Raw genomic sequence first — 13,946 nt, 5'->3', positions numbered from 1 at the left:
ACAGAGCCCCTCAGAAATGACCTAGTACCTTATAAAATGTGGACCGTTCCATAGGTCATAAAGTCTATACAACCCTGATATCCTAAGATTTTAGCCTCTAAATAAAGTGTTTTACTTTTATCATTGGTGCTCTGAGCCTAATAGAATTACTATCAACCTTTTTGGGGTTCTAAAGCAGGATGGATCTTGGTGCCTTGCGCACTATATTGCAGCAGTGCTTGTAGTAAGTTGTGTTTTTTAATTGTACACTGTCTCTAAATCATTAAAGTTAAAACCACATACATGTTATATCACTGGTTTACAAACCTGTCCTGGGGGCTCCCTAACAAGCCACATTGTAAGGATATCTTAACTAGAGCACAGGTGAAATAAGCAGTTGATTAGTGAACATGGCTATTTTACCTGCTCTCATCCAAGTTAATCCTGAAAATCTGCCCTGTTGGGGAGGCCTGAGGAGAGGTTTGAAAACAAGTGTGCTAGATAGAATGGTGTATTCAAAGAAATGATTAGCCTAAAAATAATGTGCCCCTCATATGACAATAATATGCAGGCCCCTCATATAATAATAATAATAATAATATGCCCCTAACAATAATATGGCCCTCACCTAACAATAATATGGCCCTCACCTAACAATAATATGCCCCTCACCTAACAATAATATGCCCCTCACCTAACAACAATATGCCCCTCACCTAACAACAATATGCCCCTCAAATAATATGCCCCTCATCTAACAACAATATACCACTCATCTAACAACAGTAATATGCCCCTCACCTAACAATAATATGCCCCTCACCCAACAACAATATGCCCCTCACCTAACAATAATATGCCCCTCACCTAGCAACAATATGCCCCTCACCTAACAACAATATGCCCCTCAAATAATATGCCCCTCACTTAACAACAATAATATGCCCCTCACCTAACAACAATAATATGCCCCTCACCTAACAACAATAATATGCCCCTCAACTAACAACAATATGCCCCTCACCTAACAACAATATGCCCCTCACCTAACAACAATATGCCCTTCACCTAACAACAATATGCCCTTCACCTAACAATAATATGCCCTTCACCTAACAACAATATGCCCCTCACCTAACAACAATATCCCCCTCACCTAACAACAATATGCCCCTCACCTAACAACAATATGCCCCTCAAATAATATGCCCCTCACCTAATAACAATATGCCCCTCACCTAACAACAATATGCCCCTCACCTAACAATAATATGCCCCTCACCTAACAACAATATGCCCCTCACCTAACAACAATATCCCCCTCACCTAACAACAATATGCCCCTCACCTAACAACAATATGCCCCTCACCTAACAATAATATGCCCCTCACCTAACAACAATATGCCCCTCACCTAACAGTATGCCCCTCACCTAACAATAATATGCCCCTCACCTAACAACAATATGCCCCTCACCTAACAATAATATGCCCCTCACCTAACAACAATATGCCCCTCGCCTAACAACAATATGCCCCTCACCTAACAATAATATGCCCCTCACCTAACAACAATATGCCCCTCACCTAACAACAATATGCCCCTCACCTAACAATAATATGCCCCTCACCTAACAACAATATGCCCCTCACCTAACAACAATATGCCCCTCACCTAACAATAATATGCCCCTCACCTAATAACAATATGCCCCTCACCTAACAACAATATGCCCCTCACCTAACAACAATATGCCCCTCAAGGGTGTGATTGCAGATACTACACTCAGTCTCTCAAATGCTGATCCCAAAGGAAGTGTACTAACCTCAAAGGTGAAAAAAAGGGGGTGGAGGGATGGTGCTATAATAGCTGAGAGATAATTGGGCCCACTAGTGAACGTTAACAATACCAATATTGGGAGGACTTCCGGTGGGCGGAGCTAGCGACTGGCAGCAGGGAGTGAGAGCTCCGTGAACTTGGGGCTACAAACTTCTTTATTTTCGCTGCCAGTCGCCTTCCCACACATCAGCCTTGTGGGGTGAGAGTAAATCCCTACCGGCGACATTCAGTGGAGGGTTTTTAAATCGCCCTCGCCCCCGGGAAAACATAATTGCGCAACGCTGCGCGAAGAAACAGAAACTGCCGGGCGCCATCTTAGATTGAGCCCACATGCATCAAGCTACGCACCGGAGCTCACTAGCGGGCCCGGAACATACATCTCAAGCTCCCTTGATATCGGAGGTGCCTTAGAGACTGAGTACCGGCTACAGCTGAGGAAATACCACAGAATCTCACAAGACTGCACCGTACCGGAGCGGACCCCTGCCACGTGCACCGCACTACTCCGCAAGCAGAGGGGCTATCGTTGCCCACAGATCTACACACCGGAGGGGATCTGGCAAGTAGAAAAGAGCCCTGCAGCACACAATTGCACTTAAAAGGAAAGCCAAGGGAAGGTGACACACTCAAGGTACTGGGATACAGGCTCACACCAAGGGAAGGCCCCAAATAACATCATAGGCTGGGTGGAAAACAACACAATCACACAGACTGCTTGTTAACTCTTTTTATTTAATCCTCACACACTTGCCCATGCCATTTAAGCCTGATATTTTGAGTACCACAATATTAGAATCATTTACACATCATAAAAGCCGCAGCATACTTTCTCCAGGCCTTGCTGATGTGACTACACCACGCTCTAAGAAGCTGTAAAGTTACTGCATGATTCAAACTTTTTTCCTTTGACAAAGGATAAACAGGAGTGCTCCCTGCAAGTCTTTTACACATTCTCCCAGTGCTCCCTCATCTTTAATCAACAGGGGCACCTAGTGGCATAATCACTTTCTACTACAATCCTATCTGAACTGTGCTGCTGCATTATCAGAGTTTCCTACATCTCACATGAAGGTTGATAAGTACTTTAAACCCCTTACCAGCACACTAGAGGGCAAGATGACGTCCAAATCAAAGCAGACTGACAGGAGGCAACGACATACTACAGAAACACAGATTGAAAATCCTCCTTCACCAAGCTCCGCTCATCTAGCGATTGCTGATTCAGCAAATCTCCTGCAGGAGCTGAAGTCTTTCTTTCTGCCCAAAATGGAATCTCTGCAAGCAGGTATGGACACTTTAACTAGTGAAGTACGCCAATTTTCAACGAGAATGAATCAGGCGGAACAGAGGATTTCAGACATGGAAGACCGTCAGAATAACACCTCCACCTCTCTCAGACAACTGCTACGTCAGAATCAGGCGCTCCAGGACAAGGTTGACGACCTTGAGAATCGCAGTAGGCGAAACAACCTACGTATAATAGGGATCCCAGAAAGCATCAAAAACAAAGATTTATTGGAGTTCACAGCCCTCACATTCCCTAAGATCTTGGGCATGGAGCCAGACCGCCTCCCACTAGATGTGGAAAGAGCCCACCGCATTGGCCCAGACACTGGCCTTTCTACCACCACAGCTGCTAGACCTCGTCAGGTTATATTCAAATGCCTGAATTACCAAGAAAAACTGGCACTGTTAAGGGCTTATAGATCTCACGATGGGGAGGTCCTCTTTGAGGGAAAAAAACTTCTGCTATTTCAGGACTTTTCGGCAGAAGTTACCAAACTTCGTAAAGAATTTGCCCCCTACTGCTCACAGCTCTATGAAGAGGGCAGACAGGTGGCGCTCCTCTACCCGGCCAAGCTCAGATTACAGACCCCAAGAGGTGCCAAATTCTTTTGCTCTCCTAAGGAGCTGAAAGCCTTCCTAGACGCTGAAGAAACTGCAACCTGACCAATAGATTGGATCATGCTCTATGCCACAGGTGATCCGTTGTTTTCCTCCAGATGCTGGATTGTGGTTACATGTGTCGCTGGACACAGGAAACCCCCATGGCCGTGGACATTCCCATTGCTGGACTGGTTGCTCTTGGGAAAGCCACTCTGCAGGACACTGACAAGGAGCGGGAGTGGCCCTGGCGGCCTGCCACTCTCTTCACTACAGAGACTCCAGACTCCCTAGGGAGACAGTTCCTGCTAGTTATTGTTTTGTTGTTTGAATGTATTTGTCTTTTTTCACTGTTCTCTTCTGTATGTTATCTCATTTCTCTTAGTACCGCATACAATGTCTCCTTAATCGACTTGTTTAACGTTGTGGGCTTATCCCCCATTTTTCAGTTACTATGTACATGCATATACGCAGGGTACACCTTGCAGCAACTGCTCCTAGCAGATACTTTCAAATGCCGGATGTGCCTTAACCTCCTTTTTCTTTCCCTCATAACAGAATACCCAGGGGCTGCGGTCGGCGGATGGATTGGCTGCACACAGACAACTGGACCACAGATGAACTCCCTACCTGACTGTCCCTCATTTATAATGCCAGTAAGTCTCCTTTCACAATACTCCCCATTCCAAGTCCTAACAGCAATACTACTGCACATATACACTCCTCCTCCCCCGACAACATACAAACTCAGGTTGGACTCACTACTCTCTGTGACACCTCCCACTTTCATCCTAGATCGTGCTTGGTGCCAACATTCCCTCATTGACCCCACACATGGCCGTAAACCTTAATATAGTCTCTTGGAATGTGGGAGGAATTACCTCCCCGGCCAAGAGGAGCAGAATTATACAATACCTCAACTCCATACATGCAGACATAGCTATGTTGCAAGAGACGCACCTCACTGCTGAGGAACATGAAAAACTTAAAATACGGTGGGTGGGGCACATTCTCTACTCACCTTCAGGGGGAAGGAGACGTGGAGTGGCAATCTTAGTAAGGAAAAACCTACCTATAACTTTCACAAAAATAGATGATGAGGGACGTTACATCTTCACCTCCGTACACTCCAAAGGCTACAAATTCCAATTATGTAATGTGTACGGGCCCAATCACTCCGATGTGAAGTTCTGGGCATCTATGCAGTCACTCATCGCCCAACACTCAGACTCCCAGGTTATAGTGGGGGGAGACTTTAATATGGCGCAAGCGTTCCCATTAGACAGGTTCTATGACCAAACTTGCTCCTCTTCAAAACAAAGACTGCACCCCAAACACAAACAAGAAACACAGATCATATCAGCATTTAGAGAGGGGTTGGGACTACACGATCTTTGGAGGCTACAACACCCTGACCACAAAGACTATATCTGTGTCTCGAAAACGCACCACACTTTCTCACGCATCGACTACTTCCTCACATCCCCTCAACTCACTCCTAACATACTAAACACCTCCATTCTCCCAATTACAATTTCAGACCATGCTCCCATAAAACTAACATTACAACTCTTCAAAACAACACCTTTTAAAAAGTCTTGGAAGTTCCCCTCATATCTGTACACTAACGCAGAATTTCGACAACAACTGAAGGCCTTCTGGCTGGAATACACCTTTGACAATGACAGCCATAGAACCAACACTGATCTACTTTGGCATACATCCAAAACAGTTATTAGAGGCAGAATTACAGCTTACACAGCACATCATTCTAAGTCGCAGAAGAAAACTGCCACACAACTACTTTCTAACCTGACTTCTACCTACAACACCTACTTAAATAACCCCACAGCACAGAATCGCCAGAAATATTATGATGCTAAACAAGAACGGGACTCACACCTACAAATTTTAGACCATATATTTAACATACATAGACAAGGCAGATTTTACCGGCACGGTAACAAGGCAGGTAGACTCCTAGCAAACCTGGTCAAAATTCATACACCTAAATCCTTCATATCGGCAATCAAATCTGGGACACACCTTAGGACTGATACAAAGGACATAATGAGGGAGTTCATAACTTATTATAAAACATTATACACTAGTCAGAACATTGCAGAAACGGACAAGCATGCATTCTGGAACAACATACTGTTACCCCGACTGTCTGAACCCCAGAGAGAGAGCTTAAACTCCCCCATACAAGTGCAGGAAGTGCTGAGAGCCATTGGTAGCTCAAAAATAGGGAAAGCCGCAGGCCCAGACTTCCTTCCTATTGAGTACTACAAGATTCTTAGCACTGACATAGCTCCAACGCTAGCTTCCACATACACCAACTACCTTCTAGGGACTTCTACCCCAGATACGAGATTCACTGACGCCAACATATGCGTTCTCCAAAAGCCGAATAAGGACCATACAATGCCCTCCTCATACAGACCAATCTCGCTGCTTAACAGCGACTATAAGTTATATACTAAGATACTGGCGGAAAGGCTAGTTGAGATACTGCCTGATCTGGTCCATCCAGATCAGACAGGCTTTATTAAAAGACGAACCTCAGTGATAAATATCAGAAAAACACTGGCAGTCATATCTCACTACAATAACACACACTATTCAGAACACCAGAAACCCAATGTAGACGCATGCCTACTCGCCATCGACGCTGAAAAAGCGTTCGATCGAATAGAGTGGGAACACCTCTATACCTCACTAGATAGATTTGGTATCTCTGGGAATTTTCTCAATACACTCCAACAACTCTATACTTCACCCTCAGCCTCCATTATTATCAATGGTCAGGTGTCTCCCTCATTCCTATTGGAAAGGGGAACCAGGCAGGTATGCCCTCTTTCCCCGCTGCTCTTCAACTTGGCAATAGAACCGCTTGCATGTTACATCCGCCAACATAGTGCAGGTCTAAAAATTCATAAGCAGACAGTACACCTATCTTTATATGCGGACGACCTACTTCTGTATGTCTCTAACCCACATATTAATATACCCAAACTCCTATGTATCTTAGATAAATTCAGTGCGATTTCTGGTTACAAAATCAACTTAGATAAATCTGAACTTACATGGTTACGAAACACTAAGAAAACACAACTGCAGGACACAGGCCTAAAGGTGACCTCTGGCACTTTCACATACTTGGGGATACAGCTACACACTGACATGAACAGGTTGTACCATCTAAATATAAGTAGAGCCCTAACCCTTGTTAAAAACCAGCTGGTTGGTTGGAGAAACTTGCCACTATCCCTTACGGGGAGAATTCATCTTTTGAAAATGATTATCTTACCAAAACTACTCTACCCCCTCCAAATGCTTCCTCTACTATTGACTAAGCGTGATTTAAATGCATTGACGACTATGTTTGGTAACTTCGTCTGGCAATACAAGAAACCAAGAATTAACAGGCTCCACCTCGCAATGTCAGTTGACTCTGGTGGACTCAGTCTTCCCAATCTTAGGTGGTACAACTGGGCATCACTAACAAAAATAGTCGAAGGATGGCTAACACAATCTGATTATTTTTCACCCCCCGTAGAGAAGGAACTCCTAGCACCTACACATCCGGCCTTCTTGCCACATACCTCTCTAGCCTCGCTCCCCCCACACGTAAAACACAATATACTATTTAGGGACACCTTGAGAGCTTGGACCAAACTTTGCAAAACGTGGGGGATGGAATTCAAATTTAGCAAATACTTACCACTTCAAGGGAATCCTAACTTTCTCCCGGGATACACCACCACTGCCTTTAAACATTGGGAACGCCAAGGACTGACTATGGTAGCACAACTGATCAATCCTACGACACAACAGACACTCCCCTTTTCAGACCTTCAAACACAATACACCCTTCCAGCCTCACACAAATTTGCCTATTTCCAGAGTAGACATTACACACAAACTCTTATGACTGAGGGACTAACCTCGCCAACCTCTAACAAAATTGTCGCTCTATGTAATTTGGCCTCCCAGGGTAGCCACTCAATCTCTCCCATTTATAAGGCAATAGCCACACACCATGAAACGCAAACACTGCAGGGCATCATTGCTAAATGGCAGGGGCAAAGGGTACCTGAGGTCACAACAGAACACATCTTGGGTAGCATAGCTACAGTCAGACAAACAACTTTGTCCGCGAGCTTGAGAGAAACACAAGTAAAATTCTTACATCACGCATACATAACACCGACAATCAGAGCTAAATGGGTGAAAGATGTGGCGAGTGATTGCCCCAAATGTTCACTGTCTGCCCCGGACTGGACACACCTAGTTTGGGACTGCCCTAAGCTGCAGAGGTTTTGGGGCAAGGTCTTTTGGCTATCTAAGGTACTCACAGTTCACATAACTCTAAATGCAGCCGTCATATTTCTCTTTCAAGACATTTCATTACCACTAAAACACCGAAAATTCGCTAATATGGTGGTGCTGGTAGCTAGGAAACTAATTCTGCAATATTGGGCCAAGAATAGAGAGCCTCCTTTTAAAAAACTAACCATGCCATACATCAACAGTTTCTGGCAGAACACGCAGACACACAAAGTGACCGAGATGTTAGAGTTAAATCATTCATGACTAAGTGGGGCCCGTACTTATTGTATCTACCAGTAGGACTGAGGAGGAAACTCCTGCGCCCCTTCCAAAATTCCATATTCATGCTAAATGAGAATCTGCGAGGACGCTGGTGCATACCAGAGTCGAACTCAGACCCTGACTCCTAACTAACACACTACTAACCTAGACTGACACAGTCACTACCTCATTGGAAGTCTTGGTGACCGCATGTGGGGACCCAGAGACTTGGGCACATCCATCCGCCGACGACGCAGCAACGCAGCAACTTGAGTACCCTTTTATCTACAGCTCAAAGGTACTTAAATTGTCATGAGTTAATGTTGTATGTTTTATGTTGTTAGTTGGCAGGACTGCATCGACCCCTTGACATAACTAAAATCTTCAGACATCAATACCTATCATGGAAAGCCCGACTTTGCACTACTACTATAAATGCAAAATAATTCTAACAGAGTGTGAAAGTAGACACCAATATAGTGCAGTTAATACCCCGGAACATATTTCTTCCCATGTTGGGTGTGATGTCACCCTGTAATATCCTCTAGACTCATTGATGCAGTTAGCCAACATCTATTTATGGTTTTGTTTTGTATTGTTTTGCATAGTTTTTGTTCCCTTAAAAGTTCTAATTATACGGGGGAACTTGACCGCTCCACATGGCTCAGGATAATCCGATGGACATAATTCAGACTCAGATTCCATGAAAAGATCATGTTACACTTCATATTGTTATTACCTTATGATGACAAGATATTGTACAATGCTATGTGGTAGTGTTTAAGCTTACCTGTAAAAATTTTTTTTTTTTGCAAAAATAAAGTTTTAAAAAAAAAAACAACAATACCAATATTGGTAAATTCAGAATTGTGTGCTAAGTGTATTTGATATGCCCACAATATGAAAATAACTAAAAATAAAGAATTTAATTATGATTACAAAAATGTCACATTGGAATATAAATATTTCTCTCTTATGAACTTAGACCTAATAAATTGATTAATGTCCTTAACTGACTGAAAATAAATTCAAAATATGCCTGTCATATACAGTATAGATAATATAGATATTCTAAAAAGTTAATGCTAAATCGAATTAATACACCTAAATGTTAGTTTCTAAAATGTAATATATAAAATAAATGAATGAATAGCATAATAATATTACATAATTTCACTAAATACAATTTTAAAATGAGATGCCGGCATCAATAAAAAATAATAATAGTAATGGTTACGTGAAGCTTCACAATGGTTTAGGCACAAACTAAATAATGTTGCAAACACTGTGTTAACAATAAAAGCACATATTAGGTACACAAGAAGTTTACCAAGATATTTTGGAAAATATATTGCTTATAGTAACTGGTTATTGGCAACTTTGTACTAAGTATCAAACGAGCGATCTCGTTTAGCAAGTCATCACAGTTCAAATATTTCCTTTATATCCTAATGTCCACCAGGACATGTAGCAAAGTTCCGAATGTCAGTGAGAGCACTGATACGGGTTAGCTCGTTGGTAAGTCTCCTTGCTGTAATCCGTTGTAAATCCTCAGCGTGTATGACAGACCGTTGAAACAATGTTTCCTTCCTGGTTGAGAGTTCGAAATGGTTCCGTTAGGATGTACTGGAGGCAATATTTTAACCCCAATGTTAGAAGGAACCATCAATTAGGTTGGTCTGTGAAAGTAGGTCCTGGGGCAGGGATTATACATATGGAGACTACTCAAATTGAAAGTGTAGCTCGATGTACCTGCCCTATCTTCTCACAATACCTCACCAATAAGTTAGTGTATCCAAAAATAGCAGAGTAAGCAAAGCTACGAGTTTTCAGCCGCCAGGGGCCTTTATCAAGATCCTGGTGAGGTATTGTGAGTAGATAGGGCAGGTACATCGAGCTACACTTTCAATTTGAGTAGTCTCCATATGTATAATTCATCCTTTACTTGTGGGATATTATCCTCCTGCTAACAGGAAGTGGCAAAGAGCACCGAAGGTACAGGAAGAAAAAGGAGAAACTAAAAGGTGCAGAGGTGACTGAAGTTTTAAATAAAAAAAATATAATCTGTCTTAAACTGACAGGGCAGGCCGTGGACTCGTTGTATCATAGAAGGAATTAATTTATCAGGTAAGCATAAATTTACTTTTCTTCTATAAGATACGTCGAGTCCACGGATTCATCCTTTACTTGTGGGATACAATACCAAAGCTACAGGACACGGATGAACGGGAGGTACAAGACACATGCCTAAACAGAAGGCACCACTGCTTGAAGAACTTTTCTCCCAAAAATAGCCTCCGAAGAAGCAAACGTATCAAATTTGTAAAATTTGGAAAAGGTATGAAGTGAAGACCAAGTCGCAGCCTTACAAATCTGTTCAACAGAAGCATCATTTTTAAAAGCCCATGTGGAAGCCACCGCTCTAGTAGAGTGAGCTGTAATTCTTTCAGGAGGCTGCTGTCCAGCAGTCTCATATGCCAAACGGATGATGCTTTTCAGCCAAAAAGAAAGAGAGGTAGCCGTAGCTTTTTGACCTCTACGCTTTCCAGAATAGACAACAAACAGAGAAGATGTTTGACGGAAATCTTTGGTCGCTTGTAAGTAAAACTTCAAAGCACGAACCACGTCCAAGTTGGGCAACAGACGCTCCTTCTTAGAGGAAGGATTAGGACACAGGGAAGGAACAACACTTTCCTGATTAATATTCTTATTAGTAATAACCTTAGGAAGGAATCCAGGTTTGGTACGCAAAACCACCTTATCAGAATGGAAAACAAGATAAGGCGAGTCGCATTGCAATGCAGATAGTTCAGAAACTCTTCGAGCCGAAGAGATAGCAACTAAAAACAGAACTTTCCAAGATAGAAGCTTAATATCTATGGAATGCATAGGTTCAAACGGAACCCCTTGAAGAACTTTAAGAACTAAATTCAAACTCCATGGCGGAATCCTGATCTCACTCCATGAGTAGCCTTTGGATTCACACCAATAAAGATATTTACGCCATATCTTATGGTAAATTTTCCTAGTGACAGGCTTTCGAGCCTGAATCAAAGTATCTATGACCGACTCAGAGAATCCCCGCTTAGATAAAATCAAGCGTTCAATTTCCAGGCAGTCAGCCGCAGAGAAACTAGATTTGGATGCTGGAACAGACCTTGAATGAGAAGGTCCTGTCTTAGAGGCAGTGTCCACGGTGGTAGAGATGACATTTCCATCAGGTCTGCATACCAAGTCCTGCGTGGCCACGCAGGTGCTATCAAAATCACTGAAGCCCTCTCCTGTTTGATTCTGGCAATCAGACGAGGAAGGAGAGGAAATGGTGGAAACACATAAGCCAGGTTGAACGACCAAGGTACTGCTAGAGCATCTATCAGTACTGCTTGCGGATCCCTTGATCTGGACCCGTAACAAGGAAGTTTGGCATTCTGACGAGATGCCATCAGATCCAATTCTGATGTGCCCCATTGACGAATCAATTGTGGAAACACCTCCGGATGGAGTTCCCACTCCCCCGGATGAAAAGTCTGATGACTTAGGAAATCTGCTTCCCAGTTCTCCACTCCTGGGATATAGATTGCTAATAGATGGCAAGAGTGAGTCTCTGCCCATCAAATTATTTTGGAAACCTCTATCATTGCTAGAGATCTCTTTGTTCCCCCCTGATGATTGATATATGCTATTGTCCGATTGGAATCTTATGAATCTGGCAGAAGCCAGCTGAGGCCACGCCTAAAGCGCGTTGAATATCGCTCTAAGTTCTAGAATATTTATTGGAAGGAGAGCCTCCTCCTGAGTCCACACACCCTGTGCTTTCAGGGAATTCCAGACTGCACCCCAGCCCAATAGGATGGCGTCCGTCGTCACTATGACCCATGCTGGCCTGCGGAAACACATTCCCTGGGACAGATGATCCTGTGACAACCACCAAAGAAGAGAGTCTCTGGTCTCTTGATCCAGATTTATCTGAGGAGATACATTTGCATAATCCCCATTCCACTGTTTGAGCATGCATAGTTGCAGTGGTCTGAGATGCAAGCGAGCAAACGGAACTATGTCCATTGCCGCTACCATTAGTCCAATTACCTCCATACACTGAGCCACTGACGGCGGAGGAATGGAATGAAGTGCTCGGCAGGTGGTTAAAATCTTTGATTTTCTGACCTCCGTCAGAAAAATTTTCATGTTTACCGAATCTATCAGAGTTCCCAGGAATGGAACTCTTGTGAGAGGGATAAGTGAACTCTTTTTTACGTTCACCTTCCACCCATGAGATCTTAGAAAAACCAACACGATGGCCGTGTGAGATTTGGCTAGTTGGTAAGTTGACACCTGAATTAAGATATCATCCCGATAAGGCACTACTGCTATGCCCCACGGCCTTAGAACCGCCAGAAGGGACCCACAGTCTCTCCAGAAAACTATAGGGTGCCGTGGTGACTGTAGTGTATAAAGAAAAAAAAATTTCAACCTGATTAGGAAAACCAGGGCGGGCCGTGGACCGGACACACCGTTGGAGAAAGTAATTTATCAGGTAAGCATCAATTCTGTTTTCTCCAACATTGGTGTGTCCGGTCCACGGCGTCATCCATTACTTGTGGGAACCAATACCAAAGCTTTAGGACACGGATGAAGGGAGGGAGCAAATCAGGTTACCTAAATGAAAGGCACCACGGCTTGCAAAACCTTTCTCCCAAAAATAGCCTCCAAAGAAGCATAAGTATCAAATTTGTAGAATTTGGCAAAAGTGTGCAGAGAAGACCAAGTCGCTGCCTTACATATCTGATCAACAGAAGCCTTGTTCTTGTAGGCCCATGTGGAAGCCACAGCCCTGGTAGAGTGAGCTGTGATTCGGTCAGGAGGCTGCCGTCTGGCAGTCTCATAAGCCAATCGGATAATGCTTTTCAGCCAGAAAGAGAGAGAGGTAGCAGTAGCTTTGTGACCTCTCCTCTTACCAGAGTAAACGACAAACAAAGATGAGGTTTGTCTAAAATCTTTTGTTGCTTCTAAATAGAACTTTAAAGCACGAACAACATCTAAATTGTGTAATAAACGTTCCTTCTTTGAAACTGGATTCGGACACAGAGAAGGAACAACTATTTCCTGGTTAATATTCTTGTTGGAAACAACTTTTGGAAGAAAACCAGGCTTAGTACGCAAAACAACCTTATCTGAATGGAAAACCAGATAGGGTGGATTACACTGCAAAGCAGATAATTCAGAAACTCTTCTAGCAGAAGAAATAGCAACCAAAAACAGAACTTTCCAAGATAATAACTTAATATCTATGGAATGTAAAGGTTCAAACAGAACCCCTTGAAGAACTGAAAGAACTAAATTTAGACTCCAAGGAGGAGTCATGGGTCTGTAAACAGGCTTGATTCTAACCAAAGCTTGATCAAAAGCTTGTACATCTGGCACAGCTGCCAATCGTTTGTGTAACAAGACAGATAAAGCAGAAATCTGTCCTTTTAGAGAACTAGCTGACAACCCTTTATCCAAACCTTCTTGGAGAAAGGAGAGAATCTTTGAAATTTTAATCTTACTCCTGGAGAATCCCTTGGATTCACACCAACAGATATATTTTTTCCATATTTTATGGTAAATCCTTCTAGTCACAGGTTTTCTGGCTTGGACCAGAGTATCT

This window comes from Bombina bombina, chromosome 12 (assembly GCF_027579735.1).
Source record: "Bombina bombina isolate aBomBom1 chromosome 12, aBomBom1.pri, whole genome shotgun sequence".
NCBI lineage: Eukaryota > Metazoa > Chordata > Amphibia > Anura > Bombinatoridae > Bombina > Bombina bombina.
This window is presented reverse-complemented; position numbering follows the sequence as displayed.